At 50.7% G+C, this 15,800-nt stretch overlaps 16 pseudogenes; all 16 read left to right on the forward strand.

Moving 5' to 3' along the window:
- The first annotated feature begins 990 nt into the window (after positions 1 to 990).
- On the forward strand, positions 991 to 1,110 carry LOC130314600 (5S ribosomal RNA; annotated as a pseudogene).
- A 1,084-nt stretch (positions 1,111 to 2,194) lies between these two features.
- On the forward strand, positions 2,195 to 2,314 carry LOC130352638 (5S ribosomal RNA; annotated as a pseudogene).
- Positions 2,315 to 2,408: 94 nt separating this feature from the next.
- Positions 2,409 to 2,528, forward strand: LOC130330373 (5S ribosomal RNA; annotated as a pseudogene).
- Positions 2,529 to 2,610: 82 nt separating this feature from the next.
- On the forward strand, positions 2,611 to 2,730 carry LOC130325459 (5S ribosomal RNA; annotated as a pseudogene).
- A 2,067-nt stretch (positions 2,731 to 4,797) lies between these two features.
- LOC130352234 (5S ribosomal RNA) lies at positions 4,798 to 4,917 on the forward strand (annotated as a pseudogene).
- Positions 4,918 to 5,189: 272 nt separating this feature from the next.
- LOC130315996 (5S ribosomal RNA) lies at positions 5,190 to 5,309 on the forward strand (annotated as a pseudogene).
- A 681-nt stretch (positions 5,310 to 5,990) lies between these two features.
- Positions 5,991 to 6,110, forward strand: LOC130352149 (5S ribosomal RNA; annotated as a pseudogene).
- A 273-nt stretch (positions 6,111 to 6,383) lies between these two features.
- On the forward strand, positions 6,384 to 6,503 carry LOC130321385 (5S ribosomal RNA; annotated as a pseudogene).
- Positions 6,504 to 6,585: 82 nt separating this feature from the next.
- LOC130352037 (5S ribosomal RNA) lies at positions 6,586 to 6,705 on the forward strand (annotated as a pseudogene).
- A 1,882-nt stretch (positions 6,706 to 8,587) lies between these two features.
- On the forward strand, positions 8,588 to 8,707 carry LOC130329372 (5S ribosomal RNA; annotated as a pseudogene).
- An 878-nt stretch (positions 8,708 to 9,585) lies between these two features.
- LOC130353132 (5S ribosomal RNA) lies at positions 9,586 to 9,705 on the forward strand (annotated as a pseudogene).
- Positions 9,706 to 10,191: 486 nt separating this feature from the next.
- On the forward strand, positions 10,192 to 10,311 carry LOC130320891 (5S ribosomal RNA; annotated as a pseudogene).
- An 878-nt stretch (positions 10,312 to 11,189) lies between these two features.
- LOC130334644 (5S ribosomal RNA) lies at positions 11,190 to 11,309 on the forward strand (annotated as a pseudogene).
- Positions 11,310 to 13,385: 2,076 nt separating this feature from the next.
- On the forward strand, positions 13,386 to 13,505 carry LOC130314611 (5S ribosomal RNA; annotated as a pseudogene).
- A 270-nt stretch (positions 13,506 to 13,775) lies between these two features.
- LOC130334194 (5S ribosomal RNA) lies at positions 13,776 to 13,895 on the forward strand (annotated as a pseudogene).
- An 82-nt stretch (positions 13,896 to 13,977) lies between these two features.
- LOC130323675 (5S ribosomal RNA) lies at positions 13,978 to 14,097 on the forward strand (annotated as a pseudogene).
- The last annotated feature ends 1,703 nt before the right edge of the window (positions 14,098 to 15,800 follow it).

Below are 15,800 nucleotides of genomic sequence, written 5' to 3' on the forward strand. Positions count from 1 at the left end.
GCAATCCTAAGCTGAACGCGCCTGCTCTCGTCAGATCGCAGACTGCTACCCAGCTTAGGGCCTGGTAAGTACCAGCTTGGGAGACTGGCGGGGAATCCCGGGTGCAGTTGACATTTTAATCTGTTGCCGCCTTCCGCTCCGATTCGGAAAAGGATTTATTGATGCTTAAATCCACAATATACAGGGTGTGAAGCTGTCAACGGCCATCCTAAGCCTGAACGTGCCTGCTCTCCTCAGATCGCAGACTGCTGCCCGGCAGTTACCGGCATGGGAGACTGGCTGGCAATCCAAGGTGCCATTGACATTTTGCTCTGTTGCCGCCTTCCTCTCCGATTAAAAAAATATTTATTGATGCTTAAATCCACAATATACAAGGCGTGAAGATGTCAACGGCCATCCTAAGCTGAACGCGCCTGCTCTCGTCAGATCGCAGACTGCTACCCAGCTTAGGGCCCAGTAAGTACCGGCATGGGAGACTGGCTGGGAATCCCGGGTGCAGTTGACATTTTGCTCTGTTGCCGCCTTCCGCTCCGATTCCGAAAATAATTTATTGATGCTTAAATCCACAGTATACAAGGTGTGAAGCTGTCGACGGCCATCCTAAGCTTAACGCGCCTGCTCTCGTCAGATCGCAGACTGGTACAGATCTTAGGGCCCGGTAAGTACCGGCATGGGACACTGGCTGGGAATCCCGGCTGCCGTTGACATTTTGCTCTGTTGCCGCCTTCCGTTCCAATTCCGAAAAGGATTTATTGATGCTTAAATGCACAGTATAAAAAGCATGAAGCTGTCAATGGCCATCCTAAGCTGAACGCGCCTGCTCTCGTCAGATCGCAGACTGCTACCCAGCTTCGGGCCTGGTAAGTACCATCATGGGAGACTGGCTGGGAATCCCGGGTGCAGTTGACATTTTGCTCTGTTGCCGCCTTCCTCTCCGATTAAAAAAATATTTATTGATGCTTAAATCCACAATATACAAAGTGTGAAGCTGTCAACGGCCATCCTAAGCTGAACGCGCCTGCTCTCGTCAGATCGCAGACTGCTACCCAGCTTAGGGCCCGGTAAGTACCAGCATGGGAGACTGGCTGGGAATCCCAGGTGTCGTTGACATTTTGCTCTGTTGCCGCCTTACGCTCCGATTCCGAAAAGGATTTATTGATGCTTAAATCCACAGTATACAGGGTGTGAAGATGTCTACGGCCATCCTAAGCTGAATGCGCCTGTTCTCGTCAGATCGCAGACTGCTACCCAGCTCCGGGCCTGGTAAGTACCAGCATGGGAGACTGGCTGGGAATCCCCGGTGCAGTTGACATTTTGCTCTGTTTCTGCTCCGATTCCGAAAATTATTTATTGATGCTTAAATCCACAGTATACAAAGTGTGAACCTGTCAACGGCAATCCTAAGCTGAACGCGCCTGCTATCGTCAGATCGCAGACTGCTACCCAGCTTAGGGCCTGGTAAGTACCAGCTTGGGAGACTGGCGGGGAATCCCGGGTGCAGTTGACATTTTAATCTGTTGCCGCCTTCCGCTCCGATTCCGAAAAGGATTTATTGATTCTTAAATGCACAGTATAAAAAGCATGAAGCTTTCAATGGCCATCCTAAGCTGAACGCGCCTGCTCTCGTCAGATCGCAGACCGCTCTAGCTTAGGGCCCGGTAGGTACTGGCATGGGAGACTGGCTGGGAATCCCGGTTGCCGTTGACATTTTGCTCTATAGCTGCCTTCCGCTCCGATTCCGAAAATAATTTATTAATGCTTAAATCCACAGTATACAAGGTGTGAAGCTGTCGACGGCCATCCTAAGCTTAACGCACCTGCTCTCGTCAGATCGCAGACTGGTACAGATCTTAGGGCCCGGTAAGTACCGGCATGGGACACTGGCTGGGAATCCCGGCTGCCGTTGACATTTTGCTCTGTTGCCGCCTTCCGTTTCCGATTCCGAAAAGGATTTATTGATGCTTAAATGCACAGTATACAAAGTGTGAAGCTGTCAACGGCCATCCTAAGCTGAACGCGCCTGCTCTCGACAGATCGCAGACTGATACCCAGCTTAGGGCCTGGTAAGTTCCAGCATGGGAGACTGGCTGGGAATCCCGGCTGCCGTTGACATTTTGCTCTGTTGTTGCCTTCCGTTCCGATTCCGAAAAGGATTTATTGATGCCTAAATGCACAGTATAAAGGGCGAGAAGCTGTCAACGGCCATCCTAAGCTGAACGCGCCTGCTCTCGTCAGATCGCAGACTGCTACCCAGCTTAGGGCCCGGTAAGTACCAGCATGGGAGACTGGCTGGGAATCCCGGGTGCAGTTGACATTTTGCTCTGTTGCCGCCTTCCGTTCCGGTTCCGGTTCCGATTCCGAAAAAGATATATTGATGCTTAAATGCACAATATAAAAATCAAGAAGCTGTCAACGGCCATCCTAAGCTGAACGTGCCTGCTCTCGTCAGATCGCAGACTGCTACCCAGCTTAGGGCCCGGTAAGTACCAGCATGGGAGACTGGCTGGGAATCCCAGGTGTCGTTGACATTTTGCTCTGTTGCCGCCTTCCGTTCCGATTTCGAAAAGGATTTATTGATGCTTAAATGCACAGTATACAAAGTGTGAAGCTGTCAACGGCCATCCTAAGCTGAACGCGCCTGCTCTCGTCAGATCGCAGACTGATACCCAGCTTAGGGCCTGGTAAGTACCAGCATGGGAGACTGGCTGGGAATCCCAGGTGTCGTTGACATTTTGCTCTGTTGTCGCCTTACGCTCCGATTCGGAAAAGGATTTATTGATGCTTAAATCCACAATACACAGGGTGTGAAGCTGTTAACGGCCATCCTAAGCCTGAACGTGCCTGCTCTCCTCAGATCGCAGACCACTGCCCGGCAGTTACCAGCATGGGAGACTGGCTGGCAATCCAAGGTGCCATTGACATTTTGCTCTGTTGCCGCCTTCCTCTCCGATTAATAAAAATATTTATTGATGCTTAAATTTACAATATACAAGGTGTGAAGATGTCAACGGCCATCCTAAGCTGAACGCGCCTGCTCTCGTCAGATCGCAGACTGCTACCCAGCTTAGGGCCCAGTAAGTACCGGCATGGAAGACTGGCTGGGAATCCGGGGTGCAGTTGACATTTTGCTCTGTTGCCGCCTTCCGTTCCGATTCTGAAAAGGATTTATTGATGCTTAAATGCACAGTATAAAAATCATGAAGCTGTCAATGGCCATCCTAAGCTGAACGTGCCTGCTTTCGTCAGATCGCAGACTGCTACTTAGCTTAGGGCCCGGTAAGTACTGGCATGGGAGACTGGCTGGGAATCCCGGTTGCTGTTGACATTTTGCTCTATTGCTGCCTTCCGCTCCGATTCCGAAAATAATTTATTGATGCTTAAATCCACAGTATACAAGGTGTGAAGCTGTCAACGGCCATCCTAAGCTTAACGCGCCTGCTCTCGTCAGATCGCAGACTGGTACAGATCTTAGGGCCCGGTAAGTACCGGCATGGGACACTGGCTGGGAATCCCGGCTGCCGTTGACATTTTGCTCTGTTGCCGCCTTCCGTTCCGATTCCGAAAAGGATTTATTGATGCTTAAATCCACAATAAACAGGGTGTGAAGCTGTCAACGGCCATCCTAAGCCTGAACGTGCCTGCTCTCCTCAGATCGCAGACTACTGCCTGGCAGTTACCGGCATGGGAGACTGGCTGGCAATCCAAGGTGCCATTGACATTTTGCTCTGTTGCCGCCTTCCTCTCCGATTAATAAAAATATTTATTGATGCTTAAATTCACAATATACAAGGCGTGAAGATGTCAACGGCCATCCTAAGCTGAACGCGCCTGCTCTCGTCAGATCGCAGACTGCTACCCAGCTTAGGGCCCAGAAAGTACCGGCATCGGAGACTGGCTGGGAATCCCGGGTGCAGTTGACATTATGCTCTGTTGCTGCCTTCCGTTCTGATTCCGAAAAGGATTTATTGATGCTTAAATGCACAGTATAAAAAGCATGAAGCTGTCAATGGCCATCCTAAGCTGAACGCGCCTGCTCTCGTCAGATTGCATACTGCTACCCAGCTTAGGGCTCAGTAAGTACCGGCATGGGAGACTGGCTGGGAATCCCGGTTGCAGTTGACATTTTGCTCTGTTGCCGCCTTCCGTTCCGATTCCGAAAAGGATTTATTGATGCTTAAATGCACAGTATACAGGGTGTGAAGCTGTCAACGGCCATACTAAGCTGAACGCGCCTGCTCTCGTCAGATCGCAGACTGATACCCAGCTTAGGGCCTGGTAAGTACCAGCATGGTAGACTGGCTGGAATCCCGGGTGCAGTTGAAATTTTAATCTGTTGCCGCCTTCCGCTCCGATTCGGAAAAGGATTTATTGATGCTTAAATCCACAATATACAGGGTGTGAAGCTGTCAACGGCCATCCTAAGCTGAACGTGTCTGCTCTCCTCAGATCGCAGACTGCTGCCCGGCAGATACCGGCGTGGGAGACTGGCTGGCAATCCAAGGTGCCATTGACATTTTGCTCTGTTGCCGCCTTCCTCTCCGATTAATAAAAATATTTATTGATGCTTAAATCCACAGTATACAAAGTGTGAAGCTGTCAACGGCCATCCTAAGCTGAACGCGCCTGCTCTTGGCAGATCGCAGACTGCTACCCAGCTTAGGGCCTGGTAAGTACCAGCATGGGAGACTGGCTGGGAATCCCGGGTGCAGTTGACATTTTAATCTGTTGCCGCCTTCCGCTCCGATTCGGAAAAGGATTTATTGATGCTTAAATGCACAGTATAAAGGGCGTGAAGCTGGCAACGGCCATCCTAAGCTGAACACGCCTGCTCTCGTCAGAACGCAGACTGCTACCCAGCTTAGGGCCCGGTAAGTACCAGCATGGGAGACTGGCTGGGAATCCCAGGTGTTGTTGACATTTTGCTCTGTAGCCGCCTTCTGCTCAGATTCCGAAAAGGATTTATTGATGCTTAAATCCACAGTATACAGGTTGTGAAGCCGTCTACGGCTATCCTAAGCTGAATGTGCCTGTTCTTGTCAGATCGCAGACTGCTGCCCGGCAAGTACGGGCATGGGAGACTGGCTGGCAATCCAAGGTGCTATTGACATTTTGCTCTGTTGCCGCCTTCCTCTCCGATTCCGAAAAGGATTTATTGATGCTTAAATGCACAGTATAAAAAGCATGAAGCTGTCAATGGCCATCCTAAGCTGAACGCGCCTGCTCTCGTCAGATCGCAGACTGCTACCCAGCTTAGGGCCCGGTAAGTACTGGCATGGGAGACTGGCTGGGAATCCCGGGTGCCGTTGACATTTTGCTCTATTGCTGCCTTCCGCTCCGATTCCGAAAATAATTTATTGATGCTTAAATCCACAGTATACAAGGTGTGAAGCTGTCGACGGCCATCCTAAGCTTAACGTGCCTGCTCTTGTCAGATCGCAGACTGGTACAGATCTTAGGGCCCGGTAAGTACCGGCATGGGACACTGGCTGGGAATCCCGGCTGCCGTTGACATTTTGCTCTGTTGCCGCCTTCCGTTCCGATTCCGAAAAGGATTTATTGATGCTTAAATGCACAGTATAAAGTGCGAGAAGCTGTTAACGGCCATTCTAAGCTGAACGTGCCTGCTCTCGTCAGATCGCAGACTGATACCCAGCTTAGGGCTAGGTAAGTACCAGCATGGGAGACTGGCTGGGAATCCCAGGTGTCGTTGACATTTTGCTCTGTTGCCACCTTACGCTCCGATTCCGAAAAGGATTTATTTATGCTTAAATCCACAGTATACAGGGTGTGATGACGTCTACGGCCATCCTAAGCTGAATGCGCCTGTTCTCGTCAGATCGTAGACTGCTACCCAGTTTCGGGCCTGGTAAGTACCAGCATGGGAGACTGGCTGGGAATCCCGGGTGCAGTTGACATTTTGCTCTGTTTCTGCTCCGATTCCGAAAATTATTTATTGATGCTTAAATCCACAGTATACAAAGTGTGAAGCTGTCAACAGCCATCCTAAGCTGAACGCGCCTGCTCTCGTCAGATCGCAGACTGCTACCCAGCTTAGGGCCTGGTAAGTACCAGCATGGGAGACTGGCTGGGAATCCCGGGTGCAGTTGACATTTTAATCTGTTGCTGCCTTCCGCTCCGATTCGGAAAAGGATTTATTGATGCTTAAATCCACAATACACAGGGTGTGAAGCTGTCAACGGCCATCCTAAGCCTGAACGTGCCTGCTCTCCTCTGATCGCAGACTGCTGCCCGGCAGTTACCAGCATGGGAGACTGGCTGGCAATTCAAGGTGCCATTGACATTTTGCTCTGTTGCCGCCTTCCTCTCCGATTAATAAAAATATTTATTGATGCTTAAATCCACAATATACAAGGCATGAAGATGTCAACGGCCATCCTAAGCTGAACGCGCCTGCTCTCGTCAGATCGCAGACTGCTACCCAGCTTAGGGCCCGGTAAGTACTGGCATGGGAGACTGGCTGGGAATCCCGGGTGCCGTTGACATTTTGCTCTATTGCTGCCTTCCGCTCCGATTACGAAAAGAATTTATTGATGCTTAAATCCACAGTATACAAAGTGTGAAGCTGTCAACGGCCATCCTAAGCTGAACGCGCCTGCTCTCGTCAGATCGCAGACTGCTACCCAGCTTAGGGCCCGTTAAGTACCAGCATGGGAGACTGGCTGGGAATCCCAGGTGTTGTTGACATTTTGCTCTGTAGCCGCCTTCCGCTTCGATTCCGAAAATGATTTATTGATGCTTAAATCCACAGTATACAGGGTGTGAAGCCGTCTACGGCTATCCTAAGCTGAATGTGTCTGTTCTTGTCAGATCGCAGACTGCTGCCCGGCAAGTACGGGTATGGGAGACTGGCTGGCAATCCAAGGTGCTATTGACATTTTGCTCTGTTGCCGCCTTCCTCTCCGATTCCGAAAAGGATTTATTGATGCTTAAATGCACAGTATAAAAAGCATGAAGCTGTCAATGGCCATCGTAAGCTGAACGCGCCTGCTCTCGTCAGATCGCAGACTGCTACCCAGCTTAGGGCCCGGTAAGTACTGGCAGTGGAGACTGGCTGGGAATCCCAGGTGCCGTTGACATTTTGCTCTATTGCTGCCTTCCGCTCCGATTCCGAAAATAATTTATTGATGCTTAAATCCACAGTATACATGGTGTGAAGCTGTCGACGGCCATCCTAAGCTTAATGCGCCAGCTCTCGTCAGATCGCAGACTGGTACAGATCTTAGGGCCCGGTAAGTACCGGCATGGGACACTGGCTGGTAATCCCGGCTGCCGTTGACATTTTGCTCTGTTGCCGCCTTCTGTTCCGATTCCGAAAAGGATTTATTGATGCTTAAATGCACAGTATAAAGGGCGACAAGCTGTCAACGGCCATCCTAAGCTGAACGCGCCAGCTCTCGTCAGATCGCAGACTGCTACCCAGCTTAGGGCCCGGTAAGTACCACCATGGGAGACTGGCTGGGAATCCCAGGTGTCGTTGACATTTTGCTCTGTTGCCGCCTTACGCTCTGATTCCGAAAAGGATTTATTGATGCTTAAATCCACAGTATACAGGGTGTGAAGATGTCTACGGCCATCCTAAGCTGAATGCGCCTGTTCTCGTCAGATCGCAGACTGGTACAGATCTTAGGGCCCGGTAAGTACCGGCATGGGACACTGGCTGGGAATCCCGGCTGCCGTTGACATTTTGCTCTGTTGCCGCCTTCCGTTCCGATTCCGAAAAGGATTTATTGATGCTTAAATGCACAGTATAAAGGGCGAGAAGCTGTCAACAGCCATCCTTAGCTGTATGCGCCTCCTTTCGTCCGATCGCAGACTGCTACCCAGCTTAGGGCCCGGTAAGTACCAGCATGGGAGACTGGCTGGGAATCCCGGCTGCTGTTGACATTTTGCTCTGTTGCCGCCTTCCGTTCCTATTCCGAAAAGGATTTATTGATGCTTAAATGCACAGTATACAAAACGTGAAGCTGTCAACGGACATTATAAGCTGAACGCGCCTGCTCTCGGCAGATCGCAGACTGCTACCCAGCTTAGGGCCTGGTAAGAACCAGCATGGGAGACTGGCTGGGAATCCCGGGTGCAGTTGACATTTTAATCTGTTGCCGCCTTCAGCTCCGATTCGGAAAAGGATTTATTGATGCTAAAATGCACAGTATAAAGGGAATGAAGCTGTTAACGGCCATCCTAAGCTGAACGCGCCTGCTCTCGTCAGATTGCAGACTGCTACCCAGCTTAGGGCCCGGTAAGAACCAGCATGGGAGACTGGCTGAGAATCTCAGGTGTTGTTGACATTTTGCTCTGTAGCTCTGTAGACATTTTGCTCCGATTCCGAAAAGGATTTATTGATGCTTAAATCCACAATATACAGGGTGTGAAACCGTCTACGGCTATCCTAAGCTGAATGTGCCTGTTCTTGTCAGATCGCAGACTGCTGCCCGGCAAGTACGGGCATGGGAGACTGGCTGGCAATCCAAGGTGCTGTTGACATTTTGATCTGTTGCAGCCTTCCTCTCCGATTAAAAAAAATATTTATTGATGCTTAAATCCACAGTATACAAGGCGTGAAGATGTCAACGGCCATCCTAAGCTGAACGCGCCTGCTCTCGTCAGATCGCAGACTGCTACCCAGCTTAGGGCCCGGTAAGTACTGGCATGGGAGACTGGCTGGGAATCCCGGCTGCCGTTGACATTTTGCTCTGTTGCCGCCTTCCGTTCCGATTCCGAAAAGGATTTATTGATGCCTAAATGCACAGTATAAAGGGCGAGAAGCTGTCAACGGCCATCCTAAGCTGAACGCGCCTGCTCTCATCAGATCGCAGGCTGGTACAGATCTTAGGGCCCGGTAAGTACCGGCATGGGACACTGGCTGGGAATCCCGGCTGCCGTTGACATTTTGCCCTGTTGCCGCCTTCCGTTCCGATTCCGAAAAGGATTTATTGATGCTTAAATGCACAGTATACAAAGTGTGAAGCTGTCAACGGCCATCCTAAGCTGAACGCGCCTGCTCTCGTCAGATCACAGACTGCTACCCAGCTTAGGGCCTGGTAAGTACCAGCATTGGAAACTGGCTGGGAATCCCGGGTGCAGTTGACATTTTAATCTGTTGCCGCCTTCGGCTCCGATTCGGAAAAGGATTTATTGATGCTTAAATGCACAGTATAAAGGGCGTGAAGCTGTTAACGGCCATCCTAAGCTGAACGCGCCTGCTCTCGTCAGATCGCAGACTGCTACCCAGCTTAGGGCCCGGTAAGTACCAGCATGGGAGACTGGCTGGCAATCCCAGGTGTTGTTGACATTTTGCTCTTTAGCCGCCTTCCGCTCCGATTCCGAAAAGGATTTATTGATGCTTAAATCCACAATATACAGGGTGTGAAACCGTCTACGGCTATCCTAAGCTGAATGCGCCTGTTCTTGTCAGATCGCAGACTGCTGCCCGGCAAGTACGGGCATGGGAGACTGGCTGGCAATCCAAGGTGCTGTTGACATTTTGATCTGTTGCAGCCTTCCTCTCCGATTAAAAAAAATATTTATTGATGCTTAAATCCACAGTATACAAGGCGTGAAGATGTCAACGGCCATCCTAAGCTGAACGCGCCTGCTCTCGTCAGATCGCAGACTGCTACCCAGCTTAGGGCCCGGTAAGTACTGGCATGGGAGACTGGCTGGGAATCCCGGTTGCCGTTGACATTTTGCTCTATTGCTGCCTTCCGCTCCGATTCCGAAAAGAATTTATTGATGCTTAAATCCACAGTATACAAGGTGTGAAGCTGTCGACGGCCATCCTAAGCTTAATGCGCCAGCTCTCGTCAGATCGCAGACTGGTACAGATCTTAGGGCCCGGTAAGTACCGGCATGGGACACTGGCTGGTAATCCCGGCTGCCGTTGACATTTTGCTCTGTTGCCGCCTTCTGTTCCGATTCCGAAAAGGATTTATTGATGCTTAAATGCATAGTATAAAGGGCGACAAGCTGTCAATGGCCATCCTAAGCTGAACGCGCCAGCTCTCGTCAGATCGCAGACTGCTACCCAGCTTAGGGCCTGGTAAGTACCAGCATTGGAAACTGGCTGGGAATCCCGGGTGCAGTTGACATTTTAATCTGTTGCCGCCTTCGGCTCCGATTCGGAAAAGGATTTATTGATGCTTAAATGCACAGTATAAAGGGCGTGAAGCTGTCAACGGCCATCCTAAGCTGAACGCGCCTGCTCTCGTCAGATCGCAGACTGCTACCCAGCTTAGGGCCCGGTAAGTACCAGCATGGGAGACTGGCTGGGAATCCCAGGTGTTGTTGACATTTTGCTCCTTAGCCGCCTTCCGCTCCGATTCCGAAAAGGATTTATTGATGCTTAAATCCACAATATACAGGGTGTGAAACCGTCTACGGCTATCCTAAGCTTAACGCGCCTGCTCTCGTCAGATCGCAGACTGGTACAGATCTTAGGGCCTGGTAAGTACCGGCATGGGACACTGGCTGGGAATCCCGGCTGCCGTTGACATTTTGCTCTGTTGCCGCCTTCCGTTCCGATTCCGAAAAGGATTTATTGATGCCTAAATGCACAGTATAAAGGGCGAGAAGCTCTCAACAGCCATCCTAAGCTGAACGCGCCTGCTCTCGTCAGATCCAGACTGCTACCCAGCTTAGGGCCTGGTAAGTACCAGCATGGGAGACTGGCTGGGAATCCCGGGTGCAGTTGACATTTTAATCTGTTGCCGCCTTCCGCTCCGATTCGGAAAAGGATTTATTGATGGTTAAATCCACAATACACAGGGTGTGAAGCTGTCAACGGTCATCCTAAGCCTGAACGTGCCTGCTCTCCTCAGATCGCAGACTGCTGCCCGGCAGATACCGGCATGGGAGACTGGCTGGTAATCCAAGGTGCCATTGACATTTTGCTCTGTTGCCGCCTTCTTCTCCGATTAATAAAAATATCTATTGATGCTTAAATCCACAATATACAAGGCGTAAAGATGTCAACGGCCATCCTAAGCTGAACGCGCCTGCTCTCGTCAGATCACAGACTGCTACCCAGCTTAGGGCCCAGTAAGTACCGACATGGGAGACTGGCTGGGAATCCCGGGTGCAGTTGACATTTTGCTCTGTTGCCGCCTTCCGCTCCGATTCGGAAAAGAATTTATTGATGCTTAAATGCACAGTATAAAGGGCGTGAAGCTGTCAACGGCCATCCTAAGCTGAACGCGCCTGCTCTCGTCAGATCGCAGACTGCTACCCAGCTTAGGGCCCGGTAAGTACCAGCATGGGAGACTGGCTGGGAATCTCAGGTGTTGTTGACATTTTGCTTTGTAGCTCTGTAGACATTTTGCTCAGATTCCGAAAAGGATTTATTGATGCTTAAATCTACAGTATACAGGGTGTGAAGCCGTCTACGGCTATCCTAAGCTGAGTGCGCCTGTTCTTGTCAGATCGCAGACTGCTGCCCGGCAAGTACGGGCATGGGAGACTGGCTGGCAATCCAAGGTGCTATTGACATTTTGCTCTGTTGCCGCCTTCCTCTCCGATTAAAAAAAATATTTATTGATGCTTAAATCCACAGTATACAAGGCGTGAAGATGTCAACGGCCATCCTAAGCTGAACGCGCCTGCTCTCGTCAGATCGCAGACTGCTACGCAGCTTAGGGCCCAGTAAGTACCGGCATGGGAGACTGGCTGGGAATCCCGGGTGCCATTGCCAATTTGCTCTATTGCTGCCTTCCGCTCCGATTCCGAAAAGAATTTATTGATGCTTAAATCCACAGTATACAAGGTGTGAAGCTGTCGACGGCCATCCTAAGCTGAACGCGCCTGCTCTCGTCAGATCGCAGACTGGTACAGATCTTAGGGCCCGGTAAGTACCGTCATGGGACACTGGCTGGGAATCCCGGCTGCCGTTGACATTTTGCTCTGTTGCCGCCTTCCGTTCCGATTCCGAAAAGGATTTATTGATTCTTAAATGCACAGTATAAAGGGCGATAAGCTGTCAACGGCCATCCTAAGCTGAACGCGCCTGCTCTGGTCAGATCGCAGACTGCTACCCAGCTTAGGGCCCGGTAAGTACTGGCATGGGAGACTGGCTGGGAATCCCGGGTGCCGTTGCCATTTTGCTCTGTTGCCGCCTTCCGCTCCAATTCGGAAAAGGATTTATTGATGCTTAAATGCACAGTATAAAGGGCGTGAAGCTGTCAACAGCCACCTTAAGCTGAACGCGCCTGCTCTCGTCAGATCGCAGACTGCTACCCAGCTTAGGGCCCGGTAAGTACTGGCATGGGAGACTGGCTGGGAATCCCAGGTGTTGTTGACATTTTGCTCTGTAGCCGCCTTGCGTTCCGATTCCGAAAAGGATTTATTGATGCTTAAATCCACAGTATACAGGGTGAGATGCCGTCTACGGCTATCCTAAGCTTAATGTGCCTGTTCTTGTCAGATCGCAGACTGCTGCCCGGCAAGTACGGGCATGGGAGACTGGCTGGCAATCCAAGGTGCTATTGACATTTTGCTCTGTTGCCACCTTTCTTTCCGATTCCGAAAAGGATTTATTGATGCTTAAATGCACAGTATAAAAAGCATAAAGCTGTCAATGGCCATCCTAAGCTGAACGCGCCTGCTCTCGTCAGATCGCAGACTGCTACCCAGCTTAGGGCCCGGTAGGTACTGGCACGGGAGACTGGCTGGGAATCCCGGGTGCCGTTGACGTATTGCTCTTTTGCTGCCTTCCGCTCCGATTCCGAAAATAATTTATTGATGCTTAAATCCACAGTATACAAGGTGTGAAGCTGTCGACGGCCATCCTAAGCTTAACGCGCCTGATCTCGTCAGATCGCAGACTGGTACAGATCTTAGGGCCCGGTAAGTACCGGCATGGGACACTGGCTGGGAATCCCGGCTGCCGTTGACATTTTGCTCTGTTGCCGCCTTCCGTTCCGATTCCGAAAAGGATTTATTAATGCTTAAATGCACAGTATAAAGGGCAAGAAGCTGTCAACGGCCATCCTAAGCTGAACGCGCCTGCTCTCATCAGATCGCAGACTGCTACCCAGCTTAGGGCCCGATAAGTACCAGTATGGGAGAATGGCTGGGAATCCCAGGTGTCGTTGACATTTTGCTCTGTTGCCGCCTTCCGCGCCGATTCCGAAAAGGATTTACTGATGCTTAAATCCACAGTATGCAGGGTGTGAAGATGTCTACGGCCATCCTAAGCTGAATGCGCCTGTTCTCGTCAGATCGCAGACTGCTACCAAGCTTCGGGCCTGGTAAGTACCAGCATGGGAGACTGGCTGGGAATCCGGGTGCAGTTGACATTTTGCTCTGTTTCTGCTCCGATTCCGAAAATTATTTATTGATGCTTAAATCCACAGTATACAAAGCGTGAAGCTGTCAACGGCCATCCTAAGCTGAACGCGCCTGCTCTCGTCAGATCGCAGACTGCTACCCAGCTTAGGGCCCGGTAAGTACCAGCATGGGAGACTGGCTGGGAATCCCAGGTGTCGTTGACATTTTGCTCTGTTGCCGCCTTACGCTCCGATTCCGAAAATGATTTATTGATGCTTAAATCTACAGTATACTGGGTGTGAAGCCGTCTACGGCTATTCTTAGCTGAATGCGCCTGTTCTTGTCAGATCGCAGACTGCTGCCCGGCAAGTACGGGCATGGGAGACTGGCTGCAATCCAGGCGCTATTGACATTTTGCTCTGTTGCCGCCTTCCTCTCCGATTAAAAAAAATATTTATTGATGCTTAAATCCACAGTATATAAGGCGTGAAGATGTCAACGGCCATCCTAAGCTGAACGCGCCTGCTCTCGTCAGATCGCAGACTGCTACCCAGCTTAGGGCCCGGTAAGTACTGGCATAAGAGACTGGCTGGGAATCCCGGGTGCCGTTGACATTTTGCTCTGTTGCCGCCTTCCGTTCCAAATCCGAAAAGGATTTATTGATGTTTAAATGCTCAGTATAAAAAGCATGAAGCTGTCAACGGCCATCCTAAGCTGAACGCGCCTGCTCTCATCAGATCGCAGACTGCTACCCAGCTTAGGGCCCGGTAAGTACTGGCATAAGAGACTGGCTGGGAATCCCGGGTGCCGTTGACATTTTGCTCTATTGCTGCCTTCCGCTCCGATTCCGAAAAGAATTTATTGATGCTTAAATCCACAGTATACAAGGTGTGAAGCTGTCGACGGCCATCCTAAGCTTATATCGCCTGCTCTCGTCAGATCGCAGACTGGTACAGATCTTAGGGCCCGGTAAGTACCGGCATGGGACACTGGCTGGGAATCCCGGCTGCCGTTGACATTTTGCTCTGTTGCCGCCTTCCGTTCCGATTCCGAAAATGATTTATTGATGCTTAAATGCACAGTATAAAGGGCAAGAAGCTGTCAACGGCCATCCCAAGCTGAACGCGCCTGCTCTTCGTCAGATTGCAGACTGCTACCTAGCTTAGGGCCCGGTAAGTACCAGCATGGGAGACTGGCTGGGAATCCCAGGTGTCGTTGACATTTTGCTCTGTTGCCGCCTTCCGTTCCGATTCCGAAAAGTATTTATTGATGCTTAAATCCAAAGTATACAGGGTGTGAAGATGTCTACGGCCATCCTAAGCTGAATGCGCCTGTTCTCGTCAGATCGCAGACTGCTACCCAGCTTCGGGCCTGGTAAGTATGAGCATGGGAGACTGGCTGGGAATCCCAGGTGCAGTTGACATTTTGCTCTGTTTCTGCTCCGATTCCGAAAATTATTTATTGATGCTTAAATCCACAGTATACAAGGCGTGAAGATGTCACCGGCCAGCCTAAGCTGAACGCGCCTGCTCTCGTCAGATCGCAGACTGCTACCAAGCATAGGCCTGGTAAGTACCAGCATGGGAGACTGGCTGGGAATCCCGGGTGCAGTTGACATTTTGCTCTGTTGCCACCTTCCGTTCCGATTCCGAAAAGAATTTATTGATGCTTAAATGCACAGTATAAAGGGCGTGAAGCTGTCAACGGCCATCCTAAGCTGAACGCGCCTGCTCTCGTCAGATCGCAGACTGCTACCAAGCTTAGGGCCCGGTAAGTACCAGCATGGGAGACTGGCTGGGAATCCCAGGTGTTGTTGACATTTTGCTCTTTAGCCGCCTTCCGCTCCGATTCCGAAAAGGATTTATTGATGCTTAAATCCACAATATACAGGGTGTGAAGCTGTCAACGGCCATCCTAAGCCTGAACGTGCCTGCTCTCCTCAGATCGCAGACTGCTGCCCGGCAGTTACCGGCATGGGAGGCTGGCTGGCAATCCAAGGTGCCATTGACATTTTGCTCTGTTGCCGCCATCCTCTCCGATTAATAAAAATATTTATTGATGCTTAAATCCACAATATACAAGGCGTGAAGATGTCAACGGCCATCCTAAGCTGAACGCGCCTGCTCTTGTCAGATCGCAGACTGCTACCCAGCTTAGTGCCCAGTAAGTACCGGCATGGGAGACTGGCTGCGAATCCCGGGTGCAGTTGACATTTTGCTCTGTTGCCACCTTCCGTTCTGATTCCGAAAAGAATTTATTGATGCTTAAATGCACAGTATAAAGGGCGTGAAGCTGTCAACGGCCATCCTAAGCTGAACGCGCCTGCTCTCGTCAGATCGCAGACTGCTACCCAGCTTAGGGCCCGGTAAGTACCAACATGGGAGACTGGCTGGGAATCCCAGGTGTTGTTGCCATTTTGCTCTTTAGCCGCCTTCCGCTCCGATTCCGAAAAGGTTTTATTGATGCTTAAATCCACAGTATACAGGGTGTGAAGCCGTCCACGGCTATCCTAAGCTGAA

This window comes from Hyla sarda, chromosome 1 (assembly GCF_029499605.1).
Source record: "Hyla sarda isolate aHylSar1 chromosome 1, aHylSar1.hap1, whole genome shotgun sequence".
NCBI lineage: Eukaryota > Metazoa > Chordata > Amphibia > Anura > Hylidae > Hyla > Hyla sarda.